Here is a 12,697-nt window from a genome sequence, read left to right on the forward strand (position 1 = left end):
AACATAAGGCCTAGCAGCTGAAAGACCACATGCTCACCTTTTATGTCCTTGACCCCCAGTGGGACAGGGATTGGCGCCTGAAATCCTACAACCCAAGCCCTCCCATGTTCAAATTTGGGGATCCAGATGCTGAGTCAATCTTCACAGGAAGTTCGCGTTGTGGGGCTTCTCGCTTTCCAACGGGGCTCAGATGGAGCTGTGTGCTAGAGAATATCTTCCCTTCCAGTGATGCTCAGGTCCAGGGTCAGGTAAGGACATGATTCTCTAGATCTGCACATGTGCCAAGATCCTTGCATATGCACCAAGATCTTGGCATGCACATGCACAAAGATTTGGCGCAAAGGACAAACCGAGCTCGGAAGCCAAGGTTTGCGAAGATGGCAAATGAATGGCGGGCGGGGGGGGGAGCCACGGCAAAGCGGGGTTTCACTAACATAAAATATTAACAATGGAGAAACTGGGTGTGGGGCACATGGAAACTCTACTATCTTTGCAATATTTCTGTAAATCTAAAACTAAATAAAAAGGTTTTTTTTTTTTTTTTTGGAAAAGTGACACAGCTTCTGCCTGCTGCTCTCTTTTTTGGGACATGCACCTTGGGAACCCTGAGCTGGCATGTAGAAGTCCAGCTCCCTGAAGCCATCTGTTGAAGAAACAACGTTGTGAGACCACACAGAAAGATGCCCACAATTGGTCTCAACCCACCTGGATCAAAGGAGAATGAGGAACACCAAGGTCGCACGATAACTATCAGTCCAAGAGACAGAAAGGGCGACATGAACCAGAGACTGACATCATCCTGAGACCAGAAGAACTAGTTGGTGCCCGGCCACAATCGATGACTGCCCTGACAGGGAGCACAGCAGAGGACCCCTGAGGGAGCAGGAGATCAGTGGGATGCAGACCCCAAATCCTCATAAAAAGACCAAACTTAATGGTCTGACTGAGACTGGAGGAATCCCGGCGGCCATGCTCTCCAGACCTTCTGTTGACACAGGACAGGAACCATCCCCGAAGACAACTCATCAGAAATGAAAGGGACTGGTCAGCGGGTGGGAGAGAGACGCTGATGAAAAGTGAGCTAATTATATCAGGTGGACACTTGAGATTGTGTTGGCAACTCTTGTCTGGAGGGGGGATGGGAGGACAGAGAGAGAGGGAAGCCGGCAAAATTGTCAAGAAAGGAGAGGCTGAAAGGGCTGACTCAAGACGGGGAGAGTAAGTGGGCGTAGGGAGTGAGATGTATGTAAACTTATATGTGACAGACTGATTGGATTTGTAAACGTTCACTTGAAGCTTAATAAAAGTTATTAAAAAAAAAAAAAAAAAAAGCTTGCGAGCAGCCAGCTAAGATACAGCTATTGGTCTCTACACGTCCAGAGTAAAAGGAAGACTCAGAGAAGAAACTAGTCCGCAGGACTAATAGTCTACACAAATCCTGACCTCATCTACCCTGAGACCAGAAGAACTAGATGGTGCCTGGCTACCACTACCAACAATTCTGATCAGGACCACGAAAGATGGATCATGATAGAATGGGAGCAAAATGTGTTATAGAACTCAAATTCTTAAAAAGTCCAGACTTACTGGACCAATTGAGACTAGAGGACTCCCAGAGACTATCGCCCTGATATACTCTTTAGCCTTGAACCAAAACTATTCCACGAGGTCATCTTTTAGCTACATATCAGATTGGCTCATAAAATAAACAATATTACCCATGAGTACTGAGCTCCTTTAAAAAACAAACAAAACAAAACAAAATCATCCAAATGAGACCAAACAATCAACACTTATTCTAAAGCAAAGACAAAGAGGCAAGGGGGCAGGGAAACCAGATTACTGGAAAGGGAACAACCAGAACGGAAATAATGAGATAGTTGACACACTGTATAAAATGTAACCAATGTCACTGAACAAATTACATAGAAATTGTTAAATGGCAACCTAGTTTGCTAGGTAAACGTTCACCAAAAACACAATAAAAATACTTTTAAAAAGGCAAAAAAAAAAAAAAAATATTAACAATGGAGAAACTGGGTGTGGGGCACATGGAAACTCTACTATCTTTGCAGTATTTCTGTAAATCTAAAACTAAATAAAAAGGTTTTTTTTTTTTTTTTTGGAAAAGTGACACAGCTTCTGCCTGCTGCTCTCTTTTTTGGGACATGCACCTTGGGAACCCTGAGCTGGCATGTAGAAGTCCAGCTCCCTGAAGCCATCTGTTGAAGAAACAACGTTGTGAGACCACACAGAAAGATGCCCACAATTGGTCTCAACCCACCTGGATCAAAGGAGAATGAGGAACACCAAGGTCGCACGATAACTATCAGTCCAAGAGACAGAAAGGGCGACGTGAACCAGAGACTGACATCATCCTGAGACCAGAAGAATTAGATAGTGCCCGGCCACAACCGATGACTGCCCTGACAGGGAGCCCAACAGAGAACCCCTGAAGGAGCAAGAGAACAGTGGGATGCAGACCCCAAATTCTCATAAAAAGACCAGACTTAACGGTCTGACTGAGACTAGAAGAATCCCGGCAGTCATGGTCCCCAAACCTTCTGTTGGCCCAGGACAGGAACCATTCCTGAAGACAACTCATCAGACATGGAAGGGACTGGACAATGGGTTGGAGAGAGATGCTGATGAAGAGTGAGCTACTTGTATCAGGCGGACACTTGAGACTGTGTTGGCATCTCCTGTCTGGAGGGGAGATGGGAGGTTAGAGATGGCTAGAAACTGGCAAAAACGGTCAAGAAAGGAGAGACTGGAAGGAGGGAGCGGGCTGACTCTTTAGGGGGAGAGTAAATGGGAGTATAGAGTAAGGTGTATGTAAGCTTATATGTGACAGACTGACTTGATTTGTAAACTTTCACTTAAAGCACAATAAAAATTATTAAAAAAAAAAAAAGAAAAAGAAAGATGCCCAGCCATGCCCACTGCTTGAGTCATCCCAGACCCGGCATCAGACACGTGATTGAGTCTCCAGATGATTCCAACCTTTGGCCTTCAAGCTGCCCCAGTGGAACAGAGACAAGCTGTCCCCGCCAAGCCCTGCTCAAATTGTAGATTCGTGCACAACGTAAATGTTGTTGTTTTAAGTCACTACATTTTGGAGTGGTTTGTTACACAGTATTAGATAAATGGCACAACTAGTCTGCAAAACCAACTTCTGTGATTTATTTATGTATTGACCTCTATTAGGTACTAGGAGGTAGAAACACAGAAATCCGCATTTGAGTAGAAGACACTGAGCTTCATGTAAGAACAAATGACAACAATACTGGATGGAAGTAAAGACAGGGATACAGAATTTTGGAAACACAGAGAAGAGATGAATCATTCTGGGGATGTAAGATGAGAATAAGCATTTACTGAACACATACTATTTGTCGTCGCTGTTAGCTGCCATTGAATCAGCTCTGATTCATGGTGACCCTGTGTCTAACACTGTGCTAAATGTGTTACAATATTATGTGAATTAATCCTTCCAATTAACCCTATAATGCCACTATTACAACCATTTTAGAGATGAGGAAACTGAGGCACAAGGAAGCAAAAAGACTGCTCAGGGCGTCACAAGCGGCAGAGGTGGAATTTGAAAGGTTGTCTCAGTTTTTCTATCGGTAAAATGGGGGTATACAAAATACACTCCAGGGTTCTTTCTGGCCCTGAAACTTATGTTATGCACATGCGTGGTTTTTGCCTGCCCAGCATCTGTCCCCTTCTTCCGGTAACAGCACCCCAAATTTTGTGAGAACTGTGCAATCTTCACTCTCAATTCAAGGGTGGGCATATAACCCAGGCTTGGTGAATCACATAGTCATACCAACCTGTCTACAATGATTGGTTCAGGCATATGCACGTGACTCAAGCCAAGCCAAGTGGAGTCCTCTCAGGGATTTTTGCTAGAACTCTTAGAAAAGGGGTTGCTAAACTGTTAGGGTGTATTTTGTTTCCTAGGGCTCCTGTAACAAATTACCATAAACTGGGTGGTTTAAAACAACAGAAGTTTGTTCTATAACAGTTCTGGAGGCTGAAATCAAGGTCTCCATGGGGCCATACTCCCTCAGAAAGTTCTGTTCCATGCCTCTCTCCCAGCTTCCCCGCCAGCATTCCTTGGCTTACAGACACATCACTCCAACCTCTGTCTCCATTTCCACATGGCATTCTCCTTGTGTATCAATGTCTCTGTGTCCAAATTTCCTTCTTCTTAAAAGGACACCAGTGATATTGGATTAAGGGCCTACCCTCATCCAGTATGACCTCATCTTAACTTGATTACATCTACAAAGACCCTATTTCCAAATAAAATCACATTCACAGGTTCTGGATAAACACGAATTTTCGGAGGTATGATGGTTAAGATCGTGTGTCAAATTGGTTGGGCCATGATTCTCAGCGTTTTGGCAGCTGTATAATGTTGTGACCACTTCCCTGTTGAAATTTGATATGTGATCTCCCCCTTGATGGAATCTGCTGAGTAGTATCAGCAGGAGCAGGGCCTGTGGTGGTTCATGGTCCCTTCAGCCTTCATCTCTCCACCCTCCGCCACCTGCTTCCTTTCTGCTCAAATGCCAAGGTTTTTGGCTGGTTCTGGATCCTGCAGCTGCCTCTTGTTCATCTGACCTCTGGTTCTTGGGACTTGACCTAGCAGCTACCTGCCGATCTTGGGGTTCATCAACCTTCACAGCCTGTGAACAAGAGCCCTGCTCTCCGACCTGCTGATCTTGGGCTTGCCAGCCCCTGCGGCTAATGTGAATCAGGGTAAATGTCTATCTTGATCCACGGACTTGGGACATTCCAGCCTCTACAATCGCATGAGCTGTTTCCTTGATATAAATTTCTCTCCATATATACTTATATGCTTTATTGGTTTTGCTTCTCTAGAGAACACGGCCTAAGACAGGGGACACTATTCAACCCAGTGCAGAGTGTAAACTGGAGCTGCCAGAGACTACCATAAGAGAGTCTCCTGGAATAAAGTCAGTTAAGAGGAAAATAGAGGCCAAGCGATGACGAGAGTGGCTTAGACCTGACAACATCATCTGAGCACCTAGGTCGAGCCTCACCTGAAGCCATTCCAATCCCTGGGATTCTCTGACACATGATTTAATAAATGTCTATTTTCCTGCTGAGGATAATTTGAGTCAGCTATCTGTAAGTTTATAACCAAACTATTTCTAATACAATTCAATGAATATGATATGCACTAGGGTTCATGTTCTTATTCTCCCTTTTAGTGGTAAGTGCCCAGAGGGAAGAAAATGTGTCATTTTCATCTTCATAGCTCCACCCCCACCCCAACTAGGGCTTAACAGTGCCTAGCACATAGTTGGAGCTTGGAAAAACATTTGTTTGATTGCACTGATGGGCATTAATGATCACTCTGAATTCAAGCTTCTCTAGTTCCATTGCTAGAAAGAAACTCCCTGAGGGTTTGTGATCCTAAGCTTTTGTCTGATTCCTAAAGAACACAAGGTACTGAGTAATTTAAGTGGCTTCCAGCCATTTCTTCAGCAAGCCAGGACTAGAGTCTTATTGCATGGACACGGAACCATGTCAAAGCCATAGTTCTTAAGAGCCACCAAACCCAAACCCAGTGCCGTCGAGTCGATTCCAACTCATAGCGACCCTATAGGACAGAGTAGAACTGCCCACAGAGTTTCCAAGGAGCGCCTGGCGGATTTGAACTGCTGACTCTTTGGTTAGCAGCCGTATGACTTAACCACTACGCCACCAGGGTTTCCATTCTTAAGAGCATGGGCTTTGAAATCAGGCAAATACTGGAACCAGCTTTGCCCATATCTTACCAGTCGTGTGACCCTGGGCAAGTTACTGTCTGAGCTTCAGTGTTCTCATCTTTAAAATGGAGTTATCAGTACCAATGTCTCCAGGATGAGGCGAAGATAAAATGAGACAGCATTCACTCAAGAACTGGCAACTATTTCTATTGCTGAAAACAATCTTAATCATACTCATAATGATAACGATGTTAAAGGCCCCTTCCAGTTCCCGTGGAAAATCAGCTAAGTTTTTTAGTTCTGCTGCCTTTCTACTGGGTTCCCTTTCCACTGAGCACAGCCTCTCCTGGTGGGACACGGGCTGTGTACAAGACACATCGTTCCCCTCTTCCTCCTGCTGCAACCTCAAAGTGATTAATATGCAGGCTGGGCGCAGCTCCCAGAAGCCTCCTGCAGCAGAGGACAACAGGTACAGAGGCAGCCAGGCTGAGATGTCTTGTGGCAGTATCCAGTGCAGAGGGGATGGAACACTCTGTGAAGACCAGAGCACAGAGCTCAAGACAGCCCAGAGCTTCAGCTCCCTCCCTCCTCTGCTCAGTCTGGATTGGAATTCCGGGAGGAAGAGAAGCCAGCAGAGACTCCAGGACCCCGGCCTGTCCAGGTCCTTCAGAAGGACACTGTGGGCACTCAAGATGTGACAAGCACAGAGCTGGGCCTGGATGCAGCTGAGCCTGGTGCAGGTACTCACTGGCCGCAGGCAGTTTGCAGACTTCTCATCTGGCAGGCTCCCTGGCTTGTCTCTTGCCACGTGCCGTCTTCCAACCTATGAATCTTTCAGTTCTTGTCCAGCATCCCCCATTTGCAAATCTCCTTCACAACTTTTGCCATATTTTGATAGCCCTTCTGGTGACACAGTAGTTAAGATCTCGGCTGGGCTGCTAACCAAAAAGGTCAGAGGTTCGAATCCACCAGCCTCTCTGCAGGAGAAAAAGACCTGGGGATCTGCTCCCAAAGATTACAGCCTTGCAAACCCTACGGGGCAGTTCTACTCTGTCCCATAGGGTTGCTATGAGTCAGAACTGACTCGACGGCACACAACAACAAAATATTATCAACTTAATTGCTCTTCATCTCTTCTTAAGATGCACATTTTAACATCTGAAAACAAGATCCATCTGACAGATAATAGCATCATGTAATCGCTGGTGACGAGCTGGCACTGCAACTTAAGATGTCATTGCCTATATATGTGCAAACCTGGTTGCTATTCCTGGTGGAATGACTGGACAGCAGCCACCCCTGAACCTGTCCACAGCATGGAAGAAAATGCCTACCACAGTCCCCCCTTGTACCACCAGTAGGAGCACCCACACTTTGGAGAGCTTTGCTCTAAGTCACCCCAGAGTCTCTCCTGTCTCCATACCTGCAGACAGGCTGTTTTCTCTGCCTGGAACATTGCCTTCCTCATGGCAAGATAGCTGAATTACTCCTTTTCCACTTATGTACTGCTGTGCTACCCTAAAACTTAGTAACGTAAAACAACCATTAGCATCATCCGTCCGGATTCTGCAGGTCAGGAATTTGGAAATGGCACCGCAGAGGCAGCTGCTTCACAGACTCAGCTAGGAAGAGTCATTTGGGATCATTTGGGCGTCTGGACTGGGAAGACTCAAAGATAAAGCCTCGGGGTAAGCGGACTTCTGACAGGGCAGCTCCCGGCTCCAAACATTCCAGCAAACCAAGCGGAAGCTACACTGCTTTCTATTACCAGCCTCAGAAGTCCCATAGTGTCGCTCCTGCCATACTCCACTGGTGGAAGCAGCCACAAACTGCAGGCTCAAGAGCAGGGACACAGACCACACTTCTCAATGGGAGGAGTATCAAAGGTTTGAGTGCATTTTATTGAAGTGCCACACTCCTTACCTTCAATCCGAACCTGTGGCATGGGCTTGTGGCTCCCTGGACTTCACCTACTATGATATGCCTCACATTTATTGCTATTTATTACTCCTTTAATTGTCTTCTCCTCTACAACTGTGAGCTCCGAAAACCTAGCTCAGATCACATCACTCCTCTTTGCCCAAGGGATTCTCATTTCACTACAGTAAAAGTCGATGTCCTAACAAGAGCCAGCAAAGCTTCCACAGTTTGGTCCCGTTGTCTCTCTGGGGTCATCTCCTCCCATGCCCCCCGCCCCAATGTCAGCCATGCCAGCCTCTGTGTAGTACCTATCAATGACTAGCCCATTCTTTTTTACTTGCTGTTCCACGGCCTGGAGCTCTCTTCCTGCAGTTGTCTTCATGATTCACTCCTTACTTCCTTCAGGTCTCTGCTCAAGTGTCCCCTTCTCAGAGAGGTTTAGAGCAGCCTGTGTAAAACAGTAACCCCTAGCCCACACACATCTGACACCACAGTTCTCCCTCCCCTGCTTTATTTACAACTTATCGATTTTCTTCTTAATAAATTTGATACCTAGAACACAGGCAGGGATGTTGTTTGTTTTGTTCATTGCTGTACTACCACGACTGGCCATAATTCTTCCCCTCTCCATGCACCCAAGCCTTCTGCAATGTGACTTAGAGATCCACCAAGGAGTGGATTCTCTTTCCTTGCCTCTTAGATCTGGCTAGCCTTGTGACTTGCTTTGACCAATAGAAAGTGACTTCGTTCAGCCAATAAAAGTGATATGTACCACTTACAAGCCTTGTCTTGAAGAGGCTTGTAGTCTGTTCCCTCTCTTGGAACCCTGCCACTGTCATGTGAACAAGCAAGCCCAGTCTAGACTGCTGGATGATGAGTGACTATTAGTCTGGTTGCCTCCATTGCCCTAGCCAACAACCAGCTAACCACCAGACATGCGTGAGCCCCACCAAGATCAGCCATGCTGACCCAGATAAGCAAGCCACCCAGCTGATTTGTAGATCTTTTGTTTTCAACTACTGAGTTTTAGACTGGTTTGTTACACAGATTATTTGTGGTAACAGGTAAACAATATAAGCATTTATCCCGATGCCTAGCATGGGATATGTGCTTAATAAATATTTACAGTATAAATGAAGCAACGAATGGAAAGGAAAATGTTTGTCTTGTTGGTGATGGTTACTCCAACAGCTGGCACAGAGCTTAACACATATATGCCAAATGAACGAGTGGAGGGTGTCAGAGAAGACACTTTGTCTTTAAGGGCTTAAAAGAAAATCTCGTGGGGTGCATAGAGGGAAGAACAGCAGTAGCGTTTAGTATGTAAATGGGAGCTAATGCCTGAGCCTGTCCTGACCAGGAGCTCTGGGCTGGCTGTGGCCTGGGTGGTGACTCTGTATGAGAAGGATATGTGGCAACAGCAGGAGAGAGGACCAGCCCCAGACACAAGGCTCAGGCCTGACCCTCAGGTCAGCTTTTATACAGCTGCCAACATCCTCTATCACCTTTCCAAACACCTATAAGCCCCAGGGCTGTGCTCTCAAAACGTCATTGCCATCTGCCTCTGAGATATCTGGAAATCGAAAGAAAACACAGTCTTGGGCCCAACTCCAGGTCTGCTGAACCGAAATCTCCAGTGATGGTGCCCAAAACCAGTTGCCATCAAGCCAATCCCAACACCTGGCAACCCCATGTGTGTCAGAGTAGAGCTGTGTTCCACAGGGTTTCCAATGGTTGATTTTTCAGAACTAGATCACTAGGCCTTTCTTCCAAGGTGCCTCTGGATGGACTCAAATTTCCCAACTTTTTGGCTAGCAGCTGAGTGCACTGACCATATGCATGACTCCAAGGACAGTGCCCAAGAATCTATATTTTAAGAAGTTCCCCCACTACCCTAGGGGATCCCTGGACACAGAACGGGAAGCGGGACCTTTGTCATTACCAGAGGGCAAACTGGGGTGAGGGGAGGCTGGAACATACGGATTCTAGGGCAGACAGGGGAACCGGTAGTATAGCTGGAGAGGTATAGCTGTCTTATCCAATCTGCACCACCACCAGGGGAGGTAGGTCATTATACCATTTCATGGAGAAGAACACTAAGGCTCAGAGAGGCAGCAAGTGTCCCAGTTGGCCTGACTGCACGTTGGAGGCTTTCTGCCTCCATCCCAATGGAATCCACTCAACAAAATACCTTGCTTTTTGCTTTCCAGTCTTCACACGAGGCCATTGTAGGCTCACTAGTCCCTGGGTCTGAAACACACGGGGTCTCCATGAGTTGGCATCAACTCGACAGCAACTGGTTTTGGCTTTTGGTTTTAGTCCCTTGGTGGTGCAAATGCTTAAGCAGTTGGACTACGAATTCAAAGTTTGGCAGTTTGAACCCATCCAGAGGCTTCTCAGAAGACAGGCCTGGTGATTGCTTTCAACAGGTCACAGCTTTGAAAACCCTATGGCACAGTTCTATTCTGCAATGCATGGGGTCGCGATGAGTTGGAATTGAACTGACAGCAACTGGTGGTGGTGGTTAGCCCTTCGCTAAGGCAGCAAAGGAAGCCCTGGTGGTGTAGTGGTTAAGTGCTACAGCTGCTAACCAGGTCAGCAGTTCGAATCCACCAGGCGCTCCTTGGAAACTCCATGGGGCAATTATACTCTGTCCCACATGCCTGCTACGAGGCAGAGCAGCCTCGATGGCAATGGGTTTGGTTTTTTTTTTTTTGAGGCTGCAAAGGTCACATCTGAGGTGGAATGAAAGCACAGAATAGATAAACGACCAGCCCTAGGTCATGCAGCAAATTGGTGGAGGAGCCAACAAGCAGGAGGTTTTCACATCCGTTGTTAAGTTGCTGGAGTAAATTAAACCTCTCTTCTACAGCCAAGCTAAATGTTTTTTTCAAGTTTGAGGTTTTGTTTGTATGTGTATTGTAAATAAATTTGGTAATTAAACCACAAATGTTCCCAGCACACTTGGATATATTTAAATTACAGACTTCCGATCAAATGGAGAAAAACCACAAATATGGACATAAACAGTGCTTTTTGTTTGTTTGGTACCTTCTGCAGCCCTCAAATGGGTCTGTCAGCTTAACGGCCAATTCCAAGGCTGACGGGAATGAGCTGGGTGGGGAGAAGGGGAGGACTGGCAACGACCATACAGGAAGTGAAACTCCATAGTCAAAGACTGTGGTTTTTCATTTAAGAAAACATTTCATCTGCGTCTGTAATTCACCTCAGCAAACCAGTTTTGAGAACACAAACAAGCTGGTAAAGGGGTTTGTCTCTGCCCAGCTGGTAGCACTCCACACTCATGGTTAATGGCCAGAACCCCATTCCAGGTCTTTGGGGAGGAGGGCTTGTTAGAATTTCCTTTGGCACTTACTGTAGGGCCTGCCCTGGGCTCCAGGGGGCCTATGCCTGCTCAGCTGTAGTCTCTCTATCATAACTGCCCATCCACTCAAAAAGAAAAAAAAAAAAACACACCCCATTGCTGTCATAGAAACCCTACAGAACAGAGCAAAACTGCCCCATGGGGTTTCCAAGGAGTGGCCAGTGGATTCAAACTGCCGACCTTTGGTTAGCAGCTGAGCTCTTAACCACTGTGTCTCCAGGACTCCCCCTTCTATAAACTGGGGATGATAATGATGTTAATAAATATCTATGAATTGAATATGTATAAAGTGGTTTGGAAGTGCCTGGTGCATAGTAAATGTTTAGTAAGTATTTGTTAAACTCACTTATCTGTGAGATCCTTAAGGGCAGGGGTTGAGTTAATTTAGTACAGTATCTTCAGACCTAGAATCTACTGGTATGTCGAACTGGCCTTGAGCAAGCCACTTAACTTCTCTGAGCCTCAGTCTCCTTGTCTGTAAGTAAAACGTAATAATCTCTACCTCGTGGGATTGCTGAATTAAATGAGATGAAGGAGTCTAAAGGGCCCAGAACAACGCCTGACATGTCCCTGAAACTCACCGCTGTCAAGTCATTCCCAACTCACAGCAGCTCTATAGGACAGAGCAGAAACACCCCATGGGGTTTCCAAAGCTGTAATCTTTACATCAGTAGACTTAGTGGCTCGGCTACTAACTAAAAGGTCAGCGGTTCGAACTCACCAGCCGCTCCATGGGAGAAAGATGTGGCAGTCTGCTTCTGTAAAGATTACAGCCTTGGAAACCCTATGGGGCACTTCTACTCTGTCCCATAGGGTTGCTATGAGCTGGAATCGACTTGACAGCAGCGGGTTTGGTTTTAATCTTTATGGAAGCAGACTGCTACCCCTTTCACCCATGGAGTAGCTGGTGGGTTTTAACAGCCAACCTTTCGGTTAGCTCCGAGCACTGAACCACTGTGGCACCAGGGCTCCTGACGTATTCCTGGTAACCAGGAAATAACTCCTCCTCCCTTTTCTACACAGATTCCAAGCCCAGTGTGAGCAGAACTTTCTACTGTCTCTGTTCAATGCTGCAAAAGGCCTGTTGCTTCCTTGGAGACCAAAGGGAGAGGGTTTGCTCAAAAAAAAAAAAAAAAAAACACAAAACTTCTAGGGACCCCCACACCACTCAGCATTAAGGCTGAGGAGGCAGAATGTGTACCGGGGCCATTTGCCTGTCACTCCACATGGAAACCCAAGTTCTTCTCACTCCAATAGGCCGTGGACACAGTATTTGAGGGGTTCAAATTCAGGATCTGTAACCTTCCAGGGTTTAAGTATTTGGCTACTTTATTTCACTAAGCCTCACTGTACCTCTCTATCAAATGGGGAGAACGAATAATTTTTGTTGTAGGGATTAGACAAAACGGTGGAAGTGCAACTGCTTAGTACATCGTTACTGCTGTCGCAGAGGAAGAAGCAGGTGTTACTCACGTGGAAGACGAGAGAGAGGGAAAGACCCAAACCTTCTACAGCGCCTGCACCTGCACGCCTTTTACACAGGGCGGGGCGGGGCCACGGCATCGATCACTCGGCGCTCCTATGCACGCAGGCGAGATCAGACGAGCTGTGAGTGATAGATAGTCCGCAGGCAAGCCTTTACGTG

The 12,697-nt window shown here is 46.4% G+C and overlaps 1 long non-coding RNA gene across 9 annotated transcripts in view; it reads right to left on the minus strand.

The window, feature by feature from the left end:
- The window catches only part of LOC126087305 (uncharacterized), a 53,961-nt gene extending 41,309 nt beyond the window's left edge, over window positions 1-12,652 (minus strand). For all 9 annotated transcript variants that reach the window (XR_007519719.1, XR_007519722.1, XR_007519717.1 and 6 more), the window contains exon 1: window positions 12,526-12,652. This is a non-coding gene — a long non-coding RNA (uncharacterized LOC126087305). The remainder of the gene's footprint in view (window positions 1-12,525) is intronic.
- Window positions 12,653-12,697: the final 45 nt, after the last annotated feature.

The sequence above is a fragment of the Elephas maximus genome, chromosome 12 (genome assembly GCF_024166365.1).
Source record: "Elephas maximus indicus isolate mEleMax1 chromosome 12, mEleMax1 primary haplotype, whole genome shotgun sequence".
In the NCBI taxonomy this organism is placed as follows: domain Eukaryota; kingdom Metazoa; phylum Chordata; class Mammalia; order Proboscidea; family Elephantidae; genus Elephas; species Elephas maximus.